The sequence below is a fragment of the Macaca fascicularis genome, chromosome 12 (genome assembly GCF_037993035.2).
Source record: "Macaca fascicularis isolate 582-1 chromosome 12, T2T-MFA8v1.1".
Classification (NCBI taxonomy): domain Eukaryota; kingdom Metazoa; phylum Chordata; class Mammalia; order Primates; family Cercopithecidae; genus Macaca; species Macaca fascicularis.
Genome location: NC_088386.1, coordinates 92,966,545 through 92,993,230, shown reverse-complemented (window position 1 = coordinate 92,993,230; position 26,686 = coordinate 92,966,545). Strand labels below are relative to the sequence as shown.

The following is a 26,686-nucleotide window of genomic DNA, read 5'->3' as shown; positions in this document are numbered from 1 at the left end:
GGCATGAGCCACCACACCCAGCTTATCTTGTTAGTTTTAACAAGAATCAATTAACTGGGGCCTAGCAAAGAGAAGAAAATCATTCCTGATTTTGGTGAGATGTGTGCAAATAGACAATGTCTAAAAAAGAATGTCATCATGATTAGAACCTTTGTGTTCAAAGGAAAAATTATAAAACCTACATTCATTCAGTAAGTAATTTAAGAACACGCTTTTACATCTGATTAGTGCTTTATAATTTCCAAATGCATTAGCATTCATTTGCTCACTTATTTCTCACAGCACCTTTAAGAAGTAGACACTTCTTATGCCAACTGCACAGATGAGAAAATTAAGGCTAAGAGAGGTTAATTGATGGTGCAGTTATTTCAAGCATGGCTGGTCTGACTCCAAGCTGATGCTCTTGCCACTGATGCATGTATTCAGTGTTATTTTCAGCTTTTTTTTTTTTTTTTTTTGAGACGGAGTCTCGCTCTGTCGCCCAGGCTGGAGTGCAGTGGCGCGATCTCTGGTCACTGCAAGCTCCGCCTCCCGGGTTCACGCCATTCTCCTGCCTCAGCCTCCCGAGTAGCTGGGACTACAGGCGCCCGCCACCTCGCCCAGCTAATTTTTTTTTTTTTTTTGTATTTTTAGTAGAGACGGGGTTTCACCCTGTTAGCCGGGATGGTCTCGATCTCCTGACCTCGTGATCTGCCCGCCTCAGCCTCCCAAAGTGCTGGGATTACAAGTCTGAGCCACCGTGCCCGGCTATTTTCAGCTATTTTAACTATCAAAATTAGTTTTTAACCCTGTTGTTCTGAACTAATGAGAAGTATATGATTTTTTTACCAAAATTCAATAGGACTGATAAAGTCAAAGTCACCAGGAGACCAGAAGGATGGAAAACCTTATTACAGAGTATAGAAATAAATGAATATTTAATGTTTGATAGAGAATGAATTACAGCGACATAAAAAAATGGAAAAATTTTGCCAAAACCCTGTTCAAAGGGAAAACATATGGCTCATTGAAAGATGAGGCACTAAATGGAAATTAAATAATGGAAAATTGTAAATAATTAATGCCTTGGCATGTGTGTGTACTCTGATAAAGACAAAACTTTCTTTTGTCACTTAGTTAACTGGTTTCATGAAGTGAAACAAGTTTAGGACTGAGGGGAAATAGTTTTTTTTTTTTATTCTCCAATTTAAAACTTTCAATTAAAAAGTAAACTTTAGGCCGGGCGCGGTGGCTCAAGCCTGTAATCCCAGCACTTTGGGAGGCCGAGACGGGCGGATCACGACGTCAGGAGATCGAGACCATCCTGGCTAACACGGTGAAACCCCGTCTCTACTAAAAAATACAAAAAACTAGCCGGGCGAAGTGGCGGGCGCCTGTAGTCCCAGCTACTTGGGAGGCTGAGGCAGGAGAATGGCGTGAACCCGGGAGGCGGAGCTTGCAGTGAGCTGAGATCCGGCCACTGCACTCCAGCCTGGGCGACAGAGCATGACTCCGTCTCAAAAAAAAAAAAAAAAAAAAAGTAAACTTTAATGTTGAAAATGCTAACTTGGGGAGGGCAGAAATATCACACACAAGGCTGTCACTTCACACTTGGAGGGTTGCACAGCAGCCGGGCAGAGGCGCTCCTCACTTCCCAGATGTTGGGCAGCTGGGCAGAGGAAATAGTTTTATGAGCAATCAATCTAGGTGTTTCCTGGAGGTCGAGTTTTCAAATCCCACAGATGATCACTGTTTACTCCCTGCTTGGTGTTTCCTTGTGTCATTTTGTGAACAGTAGCTCTGATTATGTCCAAATCTCTGTTGGCTATTTAGTGATGCCCTTTCTCTTCAGGTTTTGAGATAGTGTCCTTAGTTAGCGTGTGTGCCCCCCCCCCCCCACATATATATATTTTGAGACAAGTTCTCACTCTGTTGCTCAGGCTGGAGTGCAGTGGCATGATCTCGGCTCATTGCAGCCTCAACCTCCTGGGCTCGGTCGGCTGATTCTCCCACCTCAGCCTCCTGAGTAGGTGGGACTTACAGGCACATACCACCATGCTCAGGTAATTTTTGTGTTTTTTTAGAGATGGGGTTTTGCCATGTTGGCCAGGCTGGTCTCTATCTCCTGGGCTCAAGTGATCCACCTACCTCAGCTACCTAAAGTGCTGGAATTGCAGGCGTGAGCCACTGCGCCCGGCCAGATAGCAAAATATTTGAACTCTTGTGGATGTGGACAGAATGCATACAGAACATTCCTGGTATGATTCTGTCCTACGCGGCTATTCTGTGGGGCAGCGTCGGTTTATCTCCGTCCGCCTTCTCTCCCACCGAAGTGCCCGCCGCCACCTGATGGAAGACACGATGGATGTGGACATGAGCCCCCCGAGGCCCCAAAACAGTCTTTTCGGTTGTGAACTAAAGGCCGACAAAGATGATCACTTTAAGGTGGATAATGATGAAAACGAGCACCAGTTGTTTAAGAACGGTCAGTTTAGGGGCTGGTGCAGAGGATGAATTGTACGTTGTTGAAGCAGAGGCAATGAATTACGAAGGTAGTCCAAATCAAGTAACACTGGCAACTTTGAAAATGTCTGCGGTGACTCACACCTGTAAATCCCAGCACTTTGGGAGGCCAAGGCGGGCGGATCACGAGGTCAGGAGATCGAGACCATCCTGGCTAACATGGTGAAACCCCGTCTCTACTAGAAATACAAAAAAAATTAGCCAGGCGTGGTGGCGGGCGCCTGCAGTCCCAGCTTCTCGGGAGGCTGAGGCAGGAGAATGGCGTGAACCCGGGAGGCGGAGCGTGCAGTGAGCCGAGATTGCACCACTACACTCCAGCCTGGGTAACAGAGCAAGACCCTGTCTCAAAAAAAACAAACGAAAACAAAAACAAAAACGAAAAAAGAAAATGTCTGTACAGCCAACGGTTTCCCTTGGGGGCTTTGAAATCACACCACCAGTGGTCTTAAGGTTGAAGTGTGGTTCAGGTCCAGTGCATATTAGTGGACAGCACTTAGTAGCTGTGGAGGAAGATGCAGAGTCAGAAGATGAAGAGGAGGAGGATGTGAAACTCTTAAGTATATCAGGAAAGTGGTCTGCCCCTGGAAGTGGTAGCAAGGTTCCACAGAAAAAAGTAAAACTTGCTGCTGCTGAAGATGATGATGAAGATAATGATGACGAAGAAGATGATGATTTTGATGATGAGGAAGCTGAAGAAAAAGCACCAGTGAAAAAATCTATTTGAGATACTCGAGCCAAAAATGCATAGAAGTCAAATCAGAATGGAAAAGACTCAAAACCATCATCAACACCAAGATCAAAAGGACAAGAATCCTTCAAAAAACAGGAAAAAATTCCTAAAACACCAAAAAGACCTAGTTCTGTAGAAGACATTAAAGCAAAAATGCAAGCAAGTATAGAAAAAGGTGGCTTTCTTCGCAGAGTGGAAGCCAAGTTCATCAATTATGTGAAGAATTGCTTCCGTACGACTGAGCGGGAGGCTATTCAAGATCTCTGGCAGTGGAGGAAGTCTCTTTAAGAAAATAGTTTAAACAATTTGTTAAAAATTTTCCGTCTTATTTCATTTCTGTAATAGTTGATATCTGGCTGTCGTTTTTATAATGCAGAGTGAGAACTTTCCCTACCATGTTTGATAAGTGTTGTCAAGAATGTGTTGTCCAAAATGCCTGTTTAGTTTTTAAAGATGGGGCTCCACCCTTTGCTTGGTTTTAAGTGTGTATGGAATGTTATGATAGGACATAGTAGTAGCAGTGGTCAGACATGGAAATGGTGGGGAGACAAAAATATACATGTGAAATAAAACTCAGTATTTTAATAAAGTAAAAAAAAAAAAAAAAAAAAGGATGCATGCAGGACACAAGGCAACTGCCAGCACTTTAGTGTGCCTTGGATCCCCCTCTAGGGTCCCTTTTCCTTGCCTTTGTCTTGGCCTCTGACCTGGCCATACACTGAGGCAATGGGAGATGAAGTAGCCTGGGGACCACCAGTTGCCAGGCAGCAGAGTAGCAGCTGGGGTGTTCAGAGTAGGACCACCACATAATTCAGTCCCCTCTTGCTATTGCCAGAACTTGCCACCCTCTTCCAGGGGCCTCTGCCTTGGCACATGCAGTTGCCACTATTCAGAAAAGCCCTTTGCTTCCCCTTCAGCTGGGTGGTCCCCACTAGTTCTTTGAGAATGGACTCCTTCGACTTCATTAGGACATCCCTGGCGAAGGTGCTGCATTGTGTGCTTCCCCAGCACCTGGGGCGCACACACTTCTCCCTCGCTCTACGACGTGGAAGTCGTCTGTTCACTCGTCTTCCCCGATGGTCTGTGAACAGCGTGACGAGGTGGGATGGACACACAACTCACCCTCACGCCCCCAGCATCCGTCTGCCGCTCCCTGTATATGTGCAGATGGACTCAGTGAATGACAGCCGCTGCCTGAATTATTTCAGACAGGTGATTACTGCTGGGAGTTGTGCAAGAATGTCTAAGCAGCCAAGCAAATAGGCATATTTTTAAGCAAATAATTCTTTGGTCTTCATTCACAAGGTGGGAGAGTATTCTATTTCATCACCTGATAAGAGTGTAAAACTGCTGTTCTGTGAAAACCTTTGTTCAAAATATTCTATTTCCTGTAACATTCTTAGCTTCTGACAGGGGGCAGCAGAGCCTAGGAAAACAAAGGCTGGCCCCGGTTAATTGTGGCTTGCACACCTTCGGAGCCAGACCTTTAATGATTTTCAGAAGAAACCAGCCCTTGGTATCTGACAAACCTCACTGTTGAATAAAGACTTTAAGGTAAAGGCTGGCTTTTATTAAAGTAGTATTCTTTTAAGGCACTGCAAACAACTTACTGTTTTTATAAAAGGAAAAAAAAAAAAGACAAAAAATAAGGCAAATAACCATCTCTTTCATTTTATCACAGTCTTGAAATAAGATGGATGCTTATTGTTTGCCATGATGCTAGAGCATGAAGTATTTCCAGCTGGTGTTAGGGAGAATGTCAAGATTTACAAATTATGACCAGATGCTGGGGCTATTGTCCTCTCACCGCCATCATCCTGGAAAAAAAAAAGACATAGTAAATAATAATAATAATAATAATAAAAACCTAGGCCAGGCATGGCGACTCACTCCGGTAATCCCAGCACTTTCGGAGACTGAGGCTGGCGGATCATTTGAGGTCAGGAGTTCAACAGTAGTCTGGCCAACATGATAAAACCCTGTCTCTACTAAAAATACAAAAATTAGCTGGGTGTGGTGGCACGGGCCTGTAATCCCAGCTACAGGAGGCTGAGGCACAAGAATCACATCAATCCAAGAGGCAGAGGTTGCAGTGAGCCGCGAGCGAGACTCCATCTCAAACCAAACCAAACCAAACCAAAACAAAAAACCCAAAAAACCAATGAAAGCAGTGGAGATAATAATGAAAACAAATGGCCAGAACCAAAATCCTCCTTGCCCCACCCATTATGGCATGAACCCTGGGGGGCCCAGGCTCATGCTTTCTGCCCCTTTCTATGTCCAGTGCCCAGTGCAGGCCTGGTGTGTGGCAGCAGGTGCTTGGCACACGCACGTGGAATGGAAGGAACATCTCTGGCCTGTTCACATCTTAGTTCTCTAGGGGAGTTTCTAAGTCATATATGACACCCTATTGTCCCATAAATATACTCCATGGGGAATGTGCATTCAGAAACATGTGCTATCCCATATCTAACTTCAGGGACTCTGCTACTTTTCCATTATTTAAAGTTATGCAAAGGAGAGCAGGGGAAAGAAAAGAGGGAGGAGTCCCTGTGGTTGCCCATGGGTTTGCACAGGTAAGAGACATACAGGCGGGCTGGATCTGATTGGCAGTAATTTGGCCCTCAGTCCACATGGTCACCTTGAAACCAGGAGTACAGAAGAGGTCTGCAGGGTATCCTAAGGCTCTCTGATGTCTGTCCCCGCCTTAGTCTAGGAGTCCTAGTATAGTTCAGCGGGAATTCCCTCATGTTCTCCTTTCTAGCACTGTATAGCACATTACATGAAGCTTTCTATCTTCTCAGTGTGTTCGTGTTTAGACTTCTGCCTCCAGTACTGTTAGGTTCTGCTTGTACTTCTCAGAGGAAGATTTTTTTTTTTTTTTTTTTTTGAGTCAGAGTTATGCTTTTGTCACCCAGGCTTGAGTGAAATGGTGCCATCTCGGCTCACTGCAACCTCCACCTCCCAGGCTCAAGGGATTCTCCTGCCTCAGCCTCCCAAGTAGCTGGAATTACAGGCCTGTCCCACCACACCTTGCTAATTTTTGTATTTTTAGTAGAGATGGGGTTTCACCATGTTGGTCAAGCCGGTGTCAAACTCCTGACCTCCAGTGATCTGCCCGCCTCAGCCTCCCAAAGTGCTGGAATTACAGGCGTGAGCCACCATACCCGGCCCTCAGAGGTAGATTTTTATTTTTATTTTTTGAGACAGTGTCTTGCTCTGTCGCCCAGGCTGGAGTGTACAGGCACAACGTGATCATGGCTCACTGCAGACTTGACTTCTTGGGCTCAAGCGATCCTTCCATCTCAGCCTGCTGAGTAGCTGGGACTACAGGCACACACCACCATGCTCAGCTAATTTTTAATTTTTTTGTAGAGATAAGCTTTCACTTTGTTGCCCAGGCTGGTCTTGAACTTCTGAGTTCAACCGATCCTCCCTCCTTGGCCTCCCAAAGTACTGGGATTATAGGCATGAACCACCATGCCTGACCCAGAGGTAAATTTTAAAATGGGGTTCTCAGCAGTTAGTAAGAGCCTGGCCATTTCTTTCAACAATAACTCAGAGCCTCTTACATTGAATTCACCTTCTTCCCTGCTCTCATTTACAGCTTCACATGATTCATCCTGTTTATAGAGACAGCAATTCTCTTAAGAGACAGGACAGGTATTGAGATACCTTTCCTGGTAGATGAATTAGTTGGGACTCAGAGCAGCGACATCCCGGGCCTGTTGGTCACCTTGATTGTTAATGGCAGTACTGAGATGAGAATCCCGTTATCCAGGTGTTCCTGGAGCAACTTGGGGTGCTCATTCTTCAGTGAGGGTCTGGATTAGTGAAAGGGTGGGGGAGATCCTGCAACATGGGGATCGAGGAAGAGCATGCATGCTTGGGCTTAGTGCAGTGCCTGACACAATATAGATTATGGGATGTCCCAGCTGTGGGAGTCGCCAAGGGCATGGAGGGGAAGCCGTTCACTGGAGGCAAGCATTTCCACAACAAGGGATAATACGCAGTGGGGTGGGGATGAGGGAAATCGTCCTCAAAGGAGACAGGGCATCTGGGGCATCTGTGATTGGGCCAGGCTTTATCTGCTCTTTGTAGGCTTTGTTTTATTCAGTTGCCATGACAGCCTTGGAAATAGTTCTCATTATGCCCCTTTCTCCAATGGAACTATTGAGTCACAGGGAAGTCATGTAATTCCCAAGACACCTGCACTGAAGACCTTAGTCATCATTCACATGGGGGAGCAATTCACATGAAGCATTGTGTGAATGAAGCCTCCCGAAATTACACAGCATCATACAGTTATTAGCAGGTAGAGTTCCGATCCACACTTTGGTTCTCTGGCTCCATAGCCTGAGTTCTTAGTACTACTTCATTCTGTATCTTCTGAGACTTTTTTTTTTTTCCTCTTGAGACAGAGTCTCACTCTGTCACTTAGGCTGAAGTACAGTGGTACAATCTCAGCTCAGCACAGCCTCCATTGCCTGGACTCAGTTGACCCTCTCACCTCAGCCTCCTGAGTAGCTGGGACTACAGATGTGTGCCATCATACTCAGCTCATTTTTTGTGTTTTTTTTTTTTTTTTTGCAGAGACAGGGTTTTGCCATATTGCTGGGGCAGGTCTCGAACTTCTGAACTCAAACTATCCGCCCACCTCAGCCTCCCAAAGTGCTGGGATTAGAGGTGTGAGCCACCGTGACCGGCTTCTGAGACTATTTTTTCTGGAACCCAACATTGCCCAGTAAGGCTCAGATTTATGTATGTCTCTACTCTTACAAGGGAGAACCTTGTACAGGTTATAGAAAAATAAACTCTGGACTGGGGGTTAGAGTTCTGGGTCTGCCACTGACCTGTGTGACCTTGGCCAGTCACCTCCCCTTTGCCCAGCCATTTTCTGTTCTGTAATACAAAGAGAAAGATACCCTTCTCTCAGGTTTAGGGAGAGGACTCTGAGATTAATGAACGTGAAAGTGCTTCATAAACCTGAGAAGGCTTGGAGCCACGCAAGGGTCAGTACAGATCAAGGGAATGGATAGGGCCAGAAGGCAGATGTTTATCATTTGGAGCTGATAAGTATGCAGAGTATTGACTTTTTATGCCTCATTTACTTCTGAATAAAAGGTAGAAGTGGTGGGGCCCGAGTCTGCAAGCAGAGGATGGAGACTTTGTGTGTGCAGCGGGTGTTGTGGAGGCCCAGGGAGGAGGTCAGGAAATGAAAAGCATGTGGCTCAGTCTTGGTCCTTGAAGCTTCCAGCTTCCTCACAAGGAAGAAGAAAAAGGCGTGCTAGATGTTCTTGGGTGATAATGATGAGAAATAATAACCAGGTCTATGTTCCTTGGCTTCTTGTATTTCTCTTCAGCAAATGTTTCTGTTCTTTAGGCAGCTTAACAGCAAAATCCCTTTTCATTTGTTGAAATATGACAAAATTGGGCAGAATAAGAGGCTCACGATGCTGTAGTAAAAATGAGCTATAAAATTTAAATAAGTCTTAAGTGAATTGGCCTCAGGCATTTTCTGGAGTTAAATCAGAGGTGGAATTGTGTGAGCTTGGATCTTGCTTTTTCTCTCTCTACTTGAGCAAGAGCTTTTATTTCTCTGTTACGGTGGCCCTGACTGCCTGTGAAAGTGCTCCTGTTCACCATGCTGGTCTAGTCCTCAAGAAGAAAGAGCAAGGAAAGTTGCTTTTTCACCCTTCATTTTCTCTTTCATCCATTGTTTTCCAAAGAATCCAGCCTGGGTATCTAGAAAGGCACCCCGGAGAAGCTGACACCCATAAGATCTGTAGTCTGAGGGCTGTGAGGTGACTGTGAATATCAGAGTGGGAATGAGAAAAAAAGACTGGACGCTTATGAATCAGGTGGAGCTGCTATGCAGGACAGAAGTCAAAAGATTTGGAAAACTGATTTAGCCAGAAGGATCAGAGAGAGAGAGAGAGAGAGAGAGAGAGTGTGTGTGTGTGTGTGAGAGAGAGAGATAGAGAGAGAAAGACAGAAAGAGAGATAATTTAATAACATACAGGTATTATGGTCAGGCATGAACAATAAATACCTCTCACATCAAAAGTACTGAAGCACAGGCCAGGCAGGGATTACAGGTGGCTCACCCCTGTAATCCCAGTACTTTGGGAGGCTGAGGTGGGCAGATCACCTGAGGTCAGTTTATACCAGCCTGGCCAACTTGGTGAAACCCCATCTCTACTAAAATTACAAAAATTAGCAGGGCATAAAGGCTCGCGCCTGTAATCCCAGCTACTGGGGAGGCCAAGGCAGGAGAATCGCTTGAACCCGGGAGGCAGAGGGTGCACTGAGCCGAGATTGCACCACTGCACTCCAGCCTGCGCCACAGAGCAAGACTCTGTCTTGGGGCGGGTGGGGGGGTGCGGGGGGAAACTACTAAAGCAGTTGGGCGAGGTGGCTCACGCCTTTATTCCCAGCACTTTTGGGAGGCTAAGGTGGGTGGATCACTTGAGGTCAGGAGTTCGAGACCAGCTCGACCAACATGGTGAAACCCTGTCTCTAATAAAAATACAAAATTGGCCAGGCATGGTTGCCCGCGCCTATAATCTCAGTTACTCAGGAGGCTGAGGTAGTAGAATTGTTTCAACCTCGGAGGCAGAGGTTGCAGTGAGCCAAGATGGTGCTACTGCACTCTAGCTTGGGTGACAGAGTGAGACTCTGTCTCAAAACAAAACAAAACAAAACAAAAACCCCGAAAGTACTGAAGCAGAGCAGAGAAGTACTATTATTTGTCCTGTGAAACTCTAAACAGATTAAAACTATGGATCTGAATTAAAGGGGCAGCTTCTCAAACATTTACCTTAACTGAGGATCTTCACCCCAAATGACTAAGATTAGCAATAAACTCTCATAAAACCAAATTAATGAGATGATCTCTGGTTATTGAGAAAAGGAAGTAGAATAAAGAGGGAAAGTGACCGGGTGCAGAGACCCCCATCGCTACAAAAAAAAAAAAACCAAAAACCAAAAAACAAAAATGAGCCAGGTGCAGTGGTGTGCACCTGTAGTCTCAGCTACTCTGGAGGGTGAGGCGGGAGGCTTGCCTGAACCTGGCTGGCAGTTATGAGCTATGATGGTGCCACAGCACTCTAGCCTGGGTGACAATGCAAGACCCTGTCTCTCAAAAAAAAAAAAAAAAAAAAAAAAATTGGGAAAGTAACTTTTTTCTAAAAATGGCCAGTGGTTTTACATTCAATTTTTTGAGGCAATTTATTGACTCAGGAACTAGAAAAACTTCCAAGATTCTTTAATCCAACCCCCTTCAGATGAGTAAACTGTGACCCAGAGTGATTTAAAATCTTGCCCAAGGCCCACAGTGGGGAAGTGGTGCAGGGGAGGCTGCACCCAGCTTCAGAGCCCTCCCTCCACACCCTGGATGAAAAGGCCCCTGAGGCTTCCTCCTGAGGGCTGTGCCTTCAAATGCGAGGGGGAGCGGCTCTGGGATAAAAAGATGCTGCCTTTAATATTCCCTCAGTTAAAAGTTTGAATTTAACCTCTGCTACAGAGGGAGAAAATAAATTCCAACTGGCCTCCTTTTTTGTTTTATCTCTCATTTAAGAGTTAGGGTAGAAAGAGGGGCTGGAAGTTATAAAACAGTAACTTGAGCCATGAAAACACTGTGTGACCCACAATTAGAAAGTGAATGGTTCACAGATGCCATCAAAAAAGAAAGAAAAGAAGCGGGGGAAAAAGCAGTCTTGAATCGAGAGTGTAGCTCCTGGCCAAGTGCAGTGGCTCACACCTGTAATCCCAGCTGAGGCGGGTGGATCAGTAGAGGTCAGGAGTTTGAGACCCACCTGACCAACATGGTGAAACCCAGTCTTTACTAAAAATACAAAATTAGCCAGGCTTGGTGGCACATGCCTGTAATCCCGGCTACTTGGGAGGCTGAAGCAGGAGAATTGCATGAACCTGGGAGGCAGAGGTGCAGTGAGCCGAGGTGGCTCCATTACACTCCAGCCTGGGTGACAGAGCAAGACTCTTTCTCAAAAAAAAGACTGGCTACAAGTAACAGAAAACCCAATTTACAGAGACTTTCTACAAGAGTTTCTAGTTCTTACTTAACAAGAAGTCTGGAAGTAGGTGCTGATGGTGTTGTTACAGACGGTGTTATTACAGTACTAGTCAGAAAAGAACAGGGCAGGAGAGGGTCCCCGCCAACCAGGAATTTGGTGACCATTGGGTGATGGATGGTCAGGTGGTTGTTAACTGTCTCTCTAAAATAATAATTGGTCGAGCAAGTACTAGGAAAAGGCAGTCTCCCTATAGATAGGAAAAACCTGAAGCTGGTGATCAGTGGTTTCCTGATAAGATCTCAGGAGTTGGGCAAGTGAGCTCACACATGCACATTAAGGCAAAACAGTGGAGTTTAATGGTATACGACCTCCTGGGGACATTGGGCTGGTAAGGAAGAATGCCTCCAGTGAACATGCATACAATTCCAGTAAACACACCGGGCATGCTCACCTCCCAAGTGCTGGCAGGCCACCGTGCATGCAGAAACCCACCTGAGGAAGAATCCGGGGAAGAGACGCAGACCCCGGGAATACGCCAACATATAAAACCCCAAGTCAAAAGGTCAAACCGCACACTTGACTCTCTCAAGTCGCCCGCTTGGCCCACTTCCAAGTGTACTTTACTTCCTTTTGCTCCTGTTCTAAAGTTTTCTAATAAACTTTCACTCCTGCTCTAAAACTTGCCTCAGTGTCTTCTACCTTATGCTCCTTGGTCGAATTCTTTCTTCTGAGGAGGCAAGAATTGAGGTTGCTGCAGACCTCTGCAGATTGGCAAACGGTAACATATTTTGGTGCCGTAGGACCCGGATAACTTCCACTGCTAACAGTGTTGGTTTGGTGGCTAATGACATTAGGACCAGCATCCTGGTAAATCTCTTGGCTTTTCCCCCATTGTTGCAGCATGCCTGAATAGTAGCCCACATGCCCACAAACAAGGCAGGAAGAGAGGGGGAAGGGGAAGCCAGCTGTGTCCGACAATTTTTGTCAGTAAAGTTAAACCTTTAACATCTGCTACAGAGGGAGGAAAATAAATTCCAACTGGCCTCCTTTTTTGTTTTATCTTTCATTTAAGAGTGGGGGTGGAAAGAGGGGCTGGAAGTTATAAGACAGTAACATGAGCTGTGAAAACACTGTGTGATCCACAATTAGAAAGTGAATGGTTCACAGATGCTACCAAAAAAGAAAGAAAAGAAGGTTCTACTATCATATTCACACCCCCAGATCACACTCCCAAGCAGATTTCTGGCTGGAACTGGGTCATTTGGCCTCCTCCACTTTCAAAGGAAGGTGGAAAGGCAAGGAAGGGTTCTCATTGAACAGTTTAGACCAATCTTGATTCACCCAAGACCAGGCATGCCACTGTACTGAACCAAACTGGGGTTTAGTTCACAAGGGAAAAGTTAGAGGATGGTGGTGGATTTTGAGTAATCACTAGCAGTGTATCTCATATAATGGAGTTTTGATTGAATACATTTATACATGCAGTTTTTATGGTTAATAGCACACACAGCGTATTTAAAATGCAGAGCTTCTTACTTCAGTATTTCCTCTTGCTTCTTTACCTCTGCTTTGATAGCCTTACAGTTTCTGTACAATTTTCTTTGAAATGGCATTGTCATCTACGTTCTTAAAAGAAGCATTGTTGAAACTAACCTTAGCTCTTTGCCTCTAGGGTTCTGATGCGTGCAGAGCTACATTAGTTACTTGGTACATATATCTTCAAGAACAGTTGGAAGTAATTTTCAACCTAAGCATTTCACATTTCATGGATAGGTGAACTTTACCATAACTTTTTTTTTTTTTTTTTTTTGAGACGGAGTCTCGCTGTGTCTCCCAGGCTGGAGTGCAGTGGCGTGATCTCGGCTCACTGCAAGCTCCGCCTCCCGGGTTCACGCCATTCTCCCGCCTCAGCCTCCCAAGTAGCTGGGACTACAGGCGCCCGCCACCACGCCCTGCTAGTTTTTTGTATTTTTAGTAGAGACGGGGTTTCACCATGTTAGCCAGGATGGTCTCGATCTCCTGACCTCGTGATCCACCCACCTCGGCCTCCCAAAGTGCTGGGATTACAGGCTTGAGCCACCACGCCCGGCCTTACCATAACTTTTAAAGCAACTATTCTAAAGCTCATGCACCTTTGACTGGGCACTACACTAATCCTGTCCATTTCACTGGTGCTGAAATATTTAAAAACTCTAAATAGGTCCTTACCAGAGTTGTAAAAAAGATGTAAGAAAAACAAAAAGAAAAAAAAGATCAAGTCTCTCTTGCCCCTTCAAAGTATGTTCAGTGTATTTCTTACCCAACAGCCAAAGCGATCTCTCAAAATAAAAAGTAGACCATGTCACATTTCTGTTCTCAGTCCTCCAATGGCTTCCAGCCACATTGGACAAAATCTAAGGTCCTTACATGGCTTTCTAGGCCGTACATGACCTGGTTCCTGCCCGGCTCACGTCACATTTTCTACCTCCTTCTTATTCTGCTGTGGCCACGCTGGCTTTCTTTTTTGTCCCTCAAAGAAACTAGCCATGTTTCCACCAGAGGCCTTTGCCCTTGCCTTTCTCTTGGCCTGGGATGTTCTACAGTCAGGTGTTTGCCTGACTTCTCCACCTTTATTCACTTTCCGAGGGCCTTTTCCTGACAACTCTGTCTGAAGTGTCACTCTGCCCCATCCTTCTCTATCCCCGACTCTGCTCTATTTTAAAGTTTAACTTTTATTATTATTATTATTAATTTAATTTATTTATTTTTGAGACAGGTCTCACTCTGTCTCATTGCACCCAGGCTGGAATGCAGTGGCGCGATCTCGGCTCACTGCAACCTCCGCCTCCCAGGTTCAAGCGATTCTCCTGCCTCAGCCTCTCAAGTAGCTGGGACCACAGGCATGCGCCACCATGCCCAGCTAATTTTTGTATTTTTAGCAGAGACGGGGGTCTCGCCATGTTGGCCAGGCTGATCTGGAACTCCTGACCTCAGGCGATCTACCTGCCTCAGCCTCCCAAAGTACTGGGATTATAGGCATGAGCCACTGTGACCAGCCCCTGCTCTATTTTTCTACACAGCCCTTATTATGAACTGATGTTATATTATCTATGGATTGGCTTACTTGTTTACTGTATGTTCCCTACTAGAATGTGAACTCAACAAGGGTAGGAACTCTGTTTTGTTTACTTCTTTATCCTTGGTGCCTAGAATAGTGTCTGGTACCAGTAGGTATACAATAAATATTAATAAATATTTGTTGAATAAATGAATGAAAGTTGTAAAAAGCAGTTTCTACTATGATACATATTCAGAAGACGAATACATCGTTCAGAACTAGTTAAATTTCCTCTTTCTTTCTTTCCTTTTCTTTCTTTCTTTTTTTCTCTTTCTGTCTGTCTTTCTTTCCGTCTTTCTTTCTTTCTGTCTTTCTTTTTCTTTCTTTTTATAGGGTCTTGCTCTTTTGCCCAGGCTGGAATGTAGTGGTGCGATCACAGCACACTGCGGCCTAGAACTCCTGGGCTCAAGTGATTCCCCCACTTTAGTCTCCCAAGTAGCTGGAACTACAGGTGCATGACACCACATCTGGCTAATTTTTCTATTTTTTTCCATGTTGTGGAGGCTGGTCTCAAACTTCTGGGCCGAAGCAATCCTTTCCACCTTGGTCTCTCAAAGTGCTGGGATTACAGGCATGAACCATTGTGCTCGGCCTTTCTTTTTTTTTCTTTTTTCTTTTTTTTTGAGACAGAGTCTTGCTCTTTTGCCCAGGCTGGAGTGCAGTGGTGCAATCTCGGCTCACTGCAAGCTCCGCCTCCGGGATTCACACCATTCTCCTGCCTCAGCCTCCGAGTAACTCGGACTACAGACGCCCGCCACCACACCTGGCTAATTTTTTGTATTTTTAGTAGAGAGGGCTTCACCATGTTAGCCAGGAGGGTCTTGATCTCCTGACCTCGTGATCCTCCCGCCTTGGCCTCCCAAAGAAAGTGCAGAGATTTCAGGCGTGAGCCACCGTGTGCTGCCTCTTTACCTTTTCTTTTCTTTTTCTTTGAGATGGAGTCTCGCTCTGTTGCCCAGGCTGGAGTGCAGTGGCCAGATCTCAGCTCACTGCAAGCCCCGCCTCCCAGGTTCACGCCATTCTCCCGCCTCAGCCTCCCGAGTAGCTGGGACTACAGGCGCCTGCCACCTCGCCCGGCTAGTTTTTTGTATTTTTTAGTAGAGAGGGGATTTCACTGTGTTAGGCAGGATGATCTCGATCTCCTGACCTCGTGATCTGCCCGTCTCGGCCTCCCAAAGTGCTGGGATTACAGGCTTGAGCCACCGTGCCTGGCTCCTTTCTTTCTTTTTCTTCCCTGGAGTATACTGGTTTTTTTTTTTTTTTTTTTTTTTTTTTAATTTGTAAGAATAGAACTTAATATAAATGCTCAATTAAATCAAACAATATTAAATTGAAATGTGGTTGTGGCTCTTTCTTAAACCATTCATTTAACAAATATTTATGAAGTGTCTCTGCCTTAAGGAAATGCCAATGATTTTTCATATTTAATGTGTTACCTATATAATATAGAGTTAACTCTACATTAACTATTAATAAAAGAGATTGGGAGAAAGGGTTCTAATCATTCCTGAAGACTCAGCTTTTGGTCCTGTATTACAAACTTGTTTTATTGATGACACAAATGAAGCTATAAGAGCCTATTTGACCAATTTAGTAAATGATAGAGAACCACTTTGCCTCAGTAATATTATAGAATCAGAATCCTAAAATGCCTTGACCAGGCTGAAGTAATGAGATTCTCCATCAAAGGGAAAAAAAATCAGTTGATAGGAGGACGTGCTTGGAGAGGGGAGCTGAGGTTTAGCACCTGCATATGGGAGAAAGATTTAGGATGACAATCACTGTGACTCAATAGTGCTAAAATAAATGCAAACTAGCCAGGTGTGGTGGCTCACGCCTGTAATCCCAACACTTTGGGAAACAGAGGTGGGAGGATCACTTGAGGTCAGGTATTTGACACCAGCCTGGGCAGTGTAGCAAGACTTTGTCTCTACAGAAAAGTTCAAAAATTAGCTGGATATGGCGGTGCACAGCTGTAGTCCTAGTTACTTGGGAGGCTGTGGCGGGAGAATCACTTGTACCCAGGAGTTCAAGGTTGCAGTGAGCTATTGACTGTCTCATTGCACTTCAGCAGTGTCTCTGGATGACAGTGAGCCCCTGACTCCCTTTTTTTTTTCTTAAAAAAGAAAACTTAGGTGAGCTAATGTAATAACATTAACAGATTATTATAATGTATATTGTCAAGTAAATCTGGACCAGGTAAGAAGAGATTTTATTCAAAAGGATTATTGCAAGGAGGAGAAACAGACTCTTGCAGTAAGAGAGACAGAGTGTTGCAATAGGGAGAGTGCTTTGACCATAAGATCTGAAAGCTTCCTACGAGTTAGGCAAAGACAGGTTTTTGTTTTTTTTAAGACAGAGTCTTGCTCTGTTGCCAGGCTGGAGTACAGTGGCTCAATCTTGGCTCACTGCAACCTCCGCCTTCCGGGTTCAAGCAATTCTCCTGCCTCAGCCTCCCGAGTAGCTGAGACTACAGGTGCGTGCCACCATGCCCAGCTAATTTTTGTACTTTTGGTAGAGATGGGGTTTCACCATGTTGGACAGGATGGTCTTGATCTCTTGACCTTGTGATCCACCTGCCTCAGCCTCCCACAGTGCTGAGATTACAGGTTTGAGCCACCGCACCCGGCTGAGGTTTTCTTGTATAGAGAGGGTAAACACAAAGAGAACCAGGTATGGAGAAGTGGGATGAAAGGCAATGTGATGGGACAGTAGATGAGAGAATGTTTGACCCTGAGGCCAGCCTGTTCTCAGGAGGGACTGTGTGCTGGCTCAGGCTGAGGCAGGACAGAGTTTAGGAGCCTGGAGGAAGGAGGGCAGCTGGATCAAAGTGTGCTGAAAAAGTATTTTGTTCTTATTGATCAGTCTAGAGGAGCAGTAGGGTCTGGCCTTATTAACAAGTTATGGGGGCATCTATAGGTCTTATGTATGTCGTATGGGAAAGGTGGTTCTTTTCAGTAAGCCATTCTCTACAACATAAGGGGTGGGGGATTTCTTAGCCTTTACTGTTTTCTAGGATGACAGGGCTCAAGTAAAATTCAACATTTATATAATGTATAAATTATATAATACATAATATACAAATTATGTGTATATATACACATGTATACACACACACACGCACATATATACACACACACACACACACACGATAGGGAACCATTTGTCTCAGTAATATTACAGAATCAGAATCGTAAAATGTCTTGACCAGACTAAAGTAATGAGCTACCCCACCAAAGGCAAAAATGAGTTGATAAGAGGACATATTCAAAGAGGGGGGCTGATTATACACATCATAACTAATACAGTGACAACTGCCTTTTAGTATCAGGGAGGGGACAGCTTTACCTTGATCAGATAACCAGTGGCCCAGAAGGGCAAATATGACTCTATGCCCCAATACTCTTTGACTAGCACCTGAGTTTAAAGTTTTTAATATGAAAGCCTTAAATCAGGGCTAAGTCCAGCTCCCACCATTCCTCATGTCTTTATACTGGGCCACAATTGCATGTTTCTTTATTTATTTATTTTTTTGAGACAGAGCCTTGCTCTGTCACTCAGGCTGGAGTGCAGTGGCGCCATCTCGGCTCACTGCAGCCTCCGCCTCCTGGGTTCAAGCGATTCTCCTGCCTCAGCCTCCTGAGTAGCTGGGACTACAGGTGTGCGCCACCATACCCGGCTAATTTTTGTATTTTTAGTAGAAACAGGCTTTCACTATATTGGCTAGGCTAGTCTCAAACTCCTGACCTCATGATCCAACCATCTCTGCCTCCCAAAGTGCTGGGATTACAGGTGTGAGCCACCCTGCCGGCTTCATATTTATCTTTAGTTAGGGTCTAATCCCTGGAGCTATCGGAATTTGCAACTCCTTATCAAGAGTACTGTAGGCCCACCCTTTGAGGAATGTGGACAAACTGAATCATATTCAGGAAAAAACAACGCAAATGTCAAGGAACGAGAACAATGGCCACCATATGAGGAGCTGGAGATGTTAGATGTTAGTCTAGAGAAGGTGGGGCAGGAAGAGGGTGGGGATGGTGTACGTTGGGAGAGGCCATCAGAACTGTCTCCAAACACTACACGTGCTGCCATGTGGCAGGGGAATTCAACTCGTTCTGTTTGGTCCCAAAAGTATTGTTTGGTAAACAAGTGCGAGGAAGTTACAAGGAAACAGATCCTGTATGAGTATATGGAAGCATTTCTAACTGCCTTCAGAAAGTGAGGCTGCCTCTGTCACATCGGTGTTGCTGCAGAACTTCATGGAGAGGCTGCTGGACGAGATCTAGCTATTGAATGGGTGTTTTGGATTAAGCAGCTTTGAAATTCCCTTCTTACTGTAAGACCCTCTGATTCTGTGAAACAAAGTAAAACCCCATTATTCTGGCTCATTGATTTAGAATGAGTATAAATTCTATTAATGGCGTAGGATGAATTTTTCTTACATGATATTATTTAAAATTCTTTTTATTTTATTTTTTTATTAGAGATGGGGGAAGGGTCCCACTATGTTACCCAGGCTGGTCTTGAACTCCTGGCTTCAAGAGATTCTCCTGCTTTGGCCTCTCAAAGCACTGGGATTACAGGTGGTCTCCTTTTATATTCACATAATCATCTCCTAAGATGCTGATCATCTGCTGCCAAAGTCTCTGCCAGGTAACACCGGGGGACGGAGACTTTTTTTTTTTTTTTGAGATGGAGTCTTGCTTTGTTGCCCAGACTGGAGTGCAGTGGCGTGATCTTGGCTCACTGCAACCTCCGCCTCCCAGGTTCAAGAGATTCTCCTGTCTCAGCCTCCCGAGTAGCTGGGATTATAAGTGTGCACCACCACGCTGGCTAATTTTTGTATTTTTAGGAGAGATGGGGTTTCACCATATTGGTCAGGCTGAGCTTGAACTCCTGACCTCAGGTGATCCACATGCCTCGGCCTCCCAGAGTGCTGGGATTACAAGCATGAGCCACCTCGCCTGGCCTAGAGTTTTAAGTTTTTATACCAGAGTAACAAAATATGCACTTCTTGAAAACCAGGCCCCATGATTTATAGTTTTTTTGTTTTTCTTTTTACTACCTAGAATCAGTAATATTTATGTTATAGGTTAAAATGCTTCTTCATGATTGGTTAAATAAATTGACATACATTCTTATACTAAAATATCACACAGTCATTAAAAATGATGCTATCATAGAAAATCTAAAGATGTGAGGAGTTGTTCATGTTTTATAAATGAAACATAAACATGCTATAAAACAATATTTATGGTCTTATTTTTTAAAAAAGAAAGAAAACAGATTAATCACACCTTTCTGAGTCTCATTTTCTTCTGTAAAATAAAGGTATTAGATTAATAATGTTTAAGACCCCTTTTAATTGAAAAATTCTGTGACCTAAAAAGAATACCTTATTTTTCCATTTGCCTTCCTATGTCTCCTTCTTTCTACCTTCCCATTTGCAAATCCAGAAACTAAATAACAGTTCGTTAATAATATACTTCATATTAAGTTTTAAACATTGTTTAATATTATTAAGCAATTAAAATATTAAATATTAAGTATATTAAATAATACTTAAATATTAAATATATTAATACTTAATATTGTATTGAATATTAAGTAATATTAAATAATATTAATATTACTTAATCTTAAAAATTCTATTACATTATTAGTAGGTTGTATGATACATAGATATGATTGGTATTTGAGTATTTATTATGTAGTTAAAACTTTACTAAATATTAAGAATCCTAAAGGCTGTGTGCAGTGGCTTATGCCTGTAATCCCAGCACTTAGGGAGGCCGAGTCTGGCAGATATCTTGAATCCAGGAGTTTGAGACCAACCTGGGCAACATGGTCAAATCCCATCTTTGCAAAAAATACAAAAAAATGGCTGGGAATGGTGGTGCAAGCTTGTAGTCTCAGCTATTTGGGAGGCTGAGGTGGGAGAATCACTTGAACCTGGGAGGTTTAGGCGGCAGTGAGCCATGAAGGCACCACTGCACTCCAGCCTGGGTGACAGAGCAAGATCTGCACCTCTTTGATAAGGTTATTATTCTCACTTCTGAGGCCTCTACCTTCATGATGTAATCACTTCCACCTCTTAATGCTATCATACTGCAATTAAATTTCAACATTTGAATTTTGGGGGGACACAATCAGATCATAGCAGGGCCTTTAGGAAGTAAGTAGATTTTGACAAAGTCATGATTCTATGAGTTCTTAATTTGTGTTTATATTTATATGATTTTATATTATTTTTAGAGACAGTTCTGTTGCCCAGGCTGGAGTGCAGTGGCAGGAGCACAGCTCATTGCAGCCTTGAACTCCTGGGCTCAAGTGATCCTCCTGAGTTGGCCTCCCAAGACACTGGGATTACAGGCGTGAGCCACCACGCCTGGCCTGTATTTAAATTTATTATTTACATTTTAGAGAATGCTTATAACCGAGTAAAAATATCAGCAGTCTTTGGAAAAATCAGCAAAAGGTTCAAAGAGAAATTTCAGAGTAAGAAATCCATTTTATAAGCAAATATAAAGATGCCTAACTAATGAGTAACTGAAGAAATGCAAATTGAAGCAATAGGCAGTAAGATCACATTTTTGCCTACCAGATTGTAAAGATTTAAATGTTGAGGGTATGGGGAAATATACCTTCATACACTATTGCTAAAATTGTAAATTGGTAAAAACTTTCTGGAGGGCAATGTATGTTCATTAAAAAGATCTATATGCCTTTTATTCTAGGCACTCTGTTTCTAAGAATTTCTGAGGAAATAATTAGACAAAGGCACAAAGATGTAACTATAAGCGTATTAACTGTAATAGTATGTGTAATAGTGAAAAACGGTACAAAATAAGCATTAATTAGGATGAGAAAGCATGTTTTAAAGACACAGACAGTGCTAAATTCACCCATTAGCTGCAAATTTTGATGATATTATCCCTCCAGTATTTGCTAAGCATTAAATAACTGGGGCTAGAAAGGTCAGTGAGAAATGTCTCAACTGCTTTTCCATGGTGAGTTGACTGTGTAATATGTACTTAGTGGAAAGACAACTTGCCAAAATAGATAGCTGTCTCCCATACTGCTCTGGGGCCTGTTTTTTAATAAAGAACATTTTCAACCCACTTAGCAATGGTAAATGTAGTACAAAGCTTTCAGTTGTTTTGGAGGTAGGGGTAAGAAATCCTAAGCTGACTCAAATAACACGGGGACAGACTAGAATTTCAATGGAAACCAGATGTTCTCATTGTGGTTGTCTTTTAATGGCTATCAACAGTCAAACCCTAACCCCACATCTTCAACATAGACAGTCCAAAGTGAGTCATCCACTAATGACTGGACAAATTGCCTGGCTCCTTGTGCATGAGAAGTGCTAGCAGCTTTGGTTTGTGGAGTACTTTCTATGTGCTGGGCCCCATGCTGAAGTATTATACCTATCTTACCTCATTTAATTCTAAGAAACCTGTAGAATCAAGTATTTTCCCCATTACAAAAATGAAAAAACAAATGAGACTGTAAGAAGTTAAATGACTGAGTTAAGGTCATCCTGCAGGGATTCAGGCCCGTGTCTGACTCCACAGCCTGGCTCTTTTTTTGTTTTTCTTTTTTTTTTTTTGAGTCAGGGTCTCACTCTGTCACCCAGGCTGGGGTGCAGTAGCACAATCTTGGCTCACTGCAACCTCTGCCTCCTGGGCTCAAGGGATTTTCTTGCTTTACCTTCCCTAGTAGCTGGGATAGCAGGTGCCTGCCACCACACCTGGCCAATTTTTGTATTTTTTGTAGAGACAGGGTTTCACTATGTTGCCCAGGCTGGTCTCAAACTCCTGACCTCAAGTGATCCGCCTGCCTCCGCCTCCCAAAGTGCTGGGATTACAGGCGTGAGCCACTGTGCCCAGACTTCCATAATTTGGCTTTTAATTTTCATGATATACAGGACAGCAGGGCTGATATTTGACCAGTAAACACCAATGTGACCACAGTGATTTTCTAAATATTAGAATATTTCCTCACTAACTGGTGCCTGGCTGCTGCCCGTAGCCTCTCTTCAGCGGCCCTCCTCTGGGATCCCTGGACAGCCTCTCACAGCCACTAGAGGGCCACACCTGGCCCAGCAGGGGCCCTTAGGGGCCCTTCTGGGGCCTGCTGTTTCCCTAACGTGAGGGTCATTAAGTTTCTGCATATCCCCCATGATATGGTTTGGATGTTTGTCCCCTCCAATTATGTTGAGATATTGGAAGTGGGGCGTGCTGGGAGGTGTTTGGGTCATGGGGGCTGATCTCTCATGAATGGCTTGGTGCCCTCTCCATGGGAATGAGTTCATGCAGGATCTGATTGTTAAAAAGAGTCTGGGACTTCCCTGCTCCCTCTCTTGCTCCCTCTCTTGACACGGGACTCGCTTGCTCTCCCTTTGCCTTCCACCATGAGTGGAAGCTTCCTGAGGCCTCACCAGAAGCTGAGCAGATGTTGGTGCCATGCTTGTACAGCCTACAGAAATATGAGCCAAATAAACCTCTTTTCTTTATGAATTACCCAGCCTCAGCTATTTCTTCATAGCAACGCAAAATGGGCTAGCACACACACCCCCTGAGTAGAAAGGTCTCTAGTGAGGCTAGGGCAGAGGAGAGATCACTTCTGCAAGTGACGGCTTTGTCATTTTTCATCTCTAGCTACTGTATTTCAAACATTAAAGGTTTCCTGCCATCCCAGTTATAAGTTGATCCCATGTTCACTTTTTTGTGCCGCCCAGAATCCCACAAGAGAAGCCTGGCCTTTCTATGATGCCTCATCATTCCTGGGGACCTCACTTCCTCACATTCAGCTCAGTACTGTCAGCTCCAGGGCATAGCCAAACCTTGTGGCATTTGCAATTTGGGGGAATTTCATTTAATCTAAGACATAATTGACTGCCAGATGCACCATTATTTTATGGACCAGGAACAAAAATCTACTAATGAAACCATGACACAATGATAGTGATGTGTCTTATATGAATCACTCACACCAGCATCTTGTTGCTTTGAAATTCCTTTCGTCTATTCTGAAGGGCTCAGCAATTTTCTCTGCCTTCAGTTGCCAGGATGGGCAATCCTTGTGCACACTTCTCAGTAGCAAAATGCAACACAGATTCATCTTCTTGTGGGTATCTTCCTTTCTTAGGTTCTAGAAAGGCTGTGTTTGATTTTATTTTGCTAAAAGTAGGTAAACGTGGTCATTCCTTCTAAGAGTTTTTGTGTCTCTCATACCAAATCCACGTTCAACTGTTGTTTTCATTCTCTGCTGTGCTATTTCTATTGAAACTTTTCCTATTGACATTGAATGCTAGTGTAATCATTTTGGAGACATTTAAAACAGGGATTAAAACACCTATATTATCAACAGTGCATATAACTCAATTGTGACAATATTGTCAGCAACTGCAACCAAGTTCTCTTGAGCACAGCCAGAGACAAGCTTGTGATTACTGCCTGGCCAAGAATGATTACGAGATGTATACTGATTTGGAAGATTTTTAAATGTGAAAAGATGTGCATTTTAGAATGGATTAAAATGCACTTTGTTTATTTGAGGTGAATCAATTGAATTTTGCAGATGCAAAAACTGAGTCTCAGTGTAGTTAAACATTTTGTTTAAAGTCACAGACCTTGTAATTGATGGAGCTGGAACCCAACTCCAGGTCTGTTGGAATCTGAAACCCATGCTTCGTCCCATAACAAGTTGATGATTCGTGTAGGGAGAAAAGTCAAATATATATGGACACTGTTGGTGTTGGTGTCTCACCCTGTCCCTGCGGAAATGCTGAGCAGTTCTGTGTTCTCATCTGCAGCGTCCATGGGCTTGCCTCCTATCCTAATAGCTGAAACCTAAACCTTCTTCAGAGAACTGCCCTTGGGCTACAGAAGCAGCTTACCCTGGATGCTCTCAAGAGTGAAAAGTACTCAGGAGTTTTCATGCCTTCAGGGCAGCCTAAGGTGATGGCTGAGGAGTGAAGGAGCAGGAAAGCCCAGCTCCTCTGCCTCGAGGCAGGACAAATTGTGTGGTATAACTGACCCTCCAGAATCAGGCTGAGGCTAGGACTTCAGCCTGCCTTCTGGCTTCCTCCCTTTCCCTATTCTGCTTCTCCACCTCTCTTACTGCTTTCTCCTGGGAGCCCTTTCTTAACAAATCACTTGCACACATTTTCTCATCTATCAGCTTCTGAGAAACCTGATCCAGGACAATGAAGAAACTGGTGAATAAGGCAGCGTTATGAGTGGCACAGTAATGCCCATTGATGATGCTTGTTTGTTTCTTTTTGAGACAGAGTCTTGCTCTGTTTCCCAGATTGGAGGGCGGTGACATGATCACAGCTCACTGCAGCCTTGACATCCTAGGCGAAAGCGATCCTCCCACCTCAGCCTTTCAAGTAGCTGGGACTACAGGCCTGTGCCACCACGCCTGGCTAATTAAAAAAAAAAAAAAACTGTAGAGATGGAGTCTCACTATGTTACCCAGGCTGGTCTTGAATTCCTGAGTTCAAGTGATCCTCCTGTCTCGGCCTCCCAAAGTGTTGGGATTACATGTGTAAGCCACCATGCTCAGTCCCATTGACTATGTTGATTGAATCACTTGCCTTCATCACTTCCAGTCCTTGGGCAAGTCCTCTAATTCTGAGTCTCTGTTACAGTTTGACTGAGTAACTCGACTTTCACCTTCAAGTTCTAGGACCGGCTGGGTGCGGGGGCTCACTCCTGTAATCCCAGCACTTTGGAAGGCTGAGGCAGATAGATCGCCTGAGGTCAGGGGTTCGAGACCAGCCTGGCCAACACGGTGAAACCCTGTCTCTACTAAAAATACAAAATTAACTGGGCTTGGTGGAGTGTGCCTGTAATCCCAGCTACTTGGGATGCTGAGGCAGGAGAATCGCTTGAACTGGGAGGCAGAGATTGCAGTGAGCCAAGATCGCTCCATTGCACTCCAACCTGGGCAACAGAGTGAGACTCTGTGTCAAAAAAAAAAAAAAAAGTAAAAAAGTTATAGGATCTTTAGCTTTTATTAAATCCTATCCCCTTTGGACCCTAAGTGAGACCCCTGTGGACTCCTGGTCCTAGTGATAATCTTTGCCATATTCAACATCAGTTGCTGGGCTGGAGGCTCTCTGAAACTGCCACTAGGAATTCTGTTTTCATTCTTGTCACTCTTCAGACTCAAATCTAGATTATTCTAGAGGTGGTGTCCCTTGGCTCTGCATTTCGGATTAGTAAAGTCTGGATTTTCCTCCCATTTTCTTTTTATAAAAATTTTGACTGGAGTCACACAGTGTTGAAATGGGAAGAGTGCTGAAAGGTCATCGGCCATCCAGAGAAAGGAAGAGATTTGCTCAAGGTCAAAGAGTCAGCTGGGGAAATGTGCCTCAAAACCCAGTTCTGTTTCCTGTACTGCCATGCCCTTTGCTCTGGGGCTGATATATTTCTGAGTAAGACACAGAACAAATCTGGTTTCAAGGAGGAAAATTCCCTGCATTTTGTGTGATAAATTCAAATCTCATTTATATTTAAGTTATTCTTCCTTACAATACTCAGAATCCTCAAGACCTTCACACTTTTCTTTCCATACAGAAACTAAATCCCTTCACCTCTTCTCTGGGGTTCCCTAGAAACTTTCATTTATTTATTGGGGAGGCAAGGCATTGTAGAAGAGCCGCATCAGAATTCTGTCTTCATCTTAGAATTTGATCCTTACTTGCTTGTACCACTAGAGGGAAAAAGGAAATGGTTAGTCTTTGTGTCCTCCCCGCTCAAATCTCATCTTGAATTTAATCCCCAGGTACTGAGGGAGAGACCTAGTGGGAGGTGACTGGATCTTGGGGGTGGTTTCCTCCATGCTGTTGTTGTGACAGTGAGTAAGTTCTCGTGAGATGCGATGGTTTTATAAGGCAGCTTTCTCTGCTCTCACTCTCTCTCGCCTGCTGCCATGCAAGATGTGCCAGCTTCCCCTTCACCTTCTGCCGTGATTGTAAGTTTCCCGAGGCCTCCCCAGCCACGTGGAACTGTGAGTCAATTAAACCTCTTTCCTTCATAAATTACCCAGTCTTGGGTATTTCTTTATAGCAGTGTGAAAATGGACTAATACATCCAGAAAGAATATTCACTGAAAAAAAACACTCCAGGTTTGTACTGCTGTGGTGTTGCCCACAGAAACTTTTTCTGGGGAAATAGGGGGTAATTAGCCTTGGGCTAAATTTAAGAGACAGCTGATTTTAGACTTTTTTTCGTTTTGTTTTGAGATGGAGTCTCGCTCCATCACCCAGGCTGGAGTGCTGTGGCATGATCTTGGCTCGCTGCAACC

At 44.1% G+C, this 26,686-nt stretch overlaps 1 pseudogene; it reads left to right on the top strand.

Moving 5' to 3' along the window:
* Positions 1 to 511: 511 nt before the first annotated feature.
* On the top strand, positions 512 to 3,843 carry LOC102142354 (nucleophosmin-like; annotated as a pseudogene).
* The last annotated feature ends 22,843 nt before the right edge of the window (positions 3,844 to 26,686 follow it).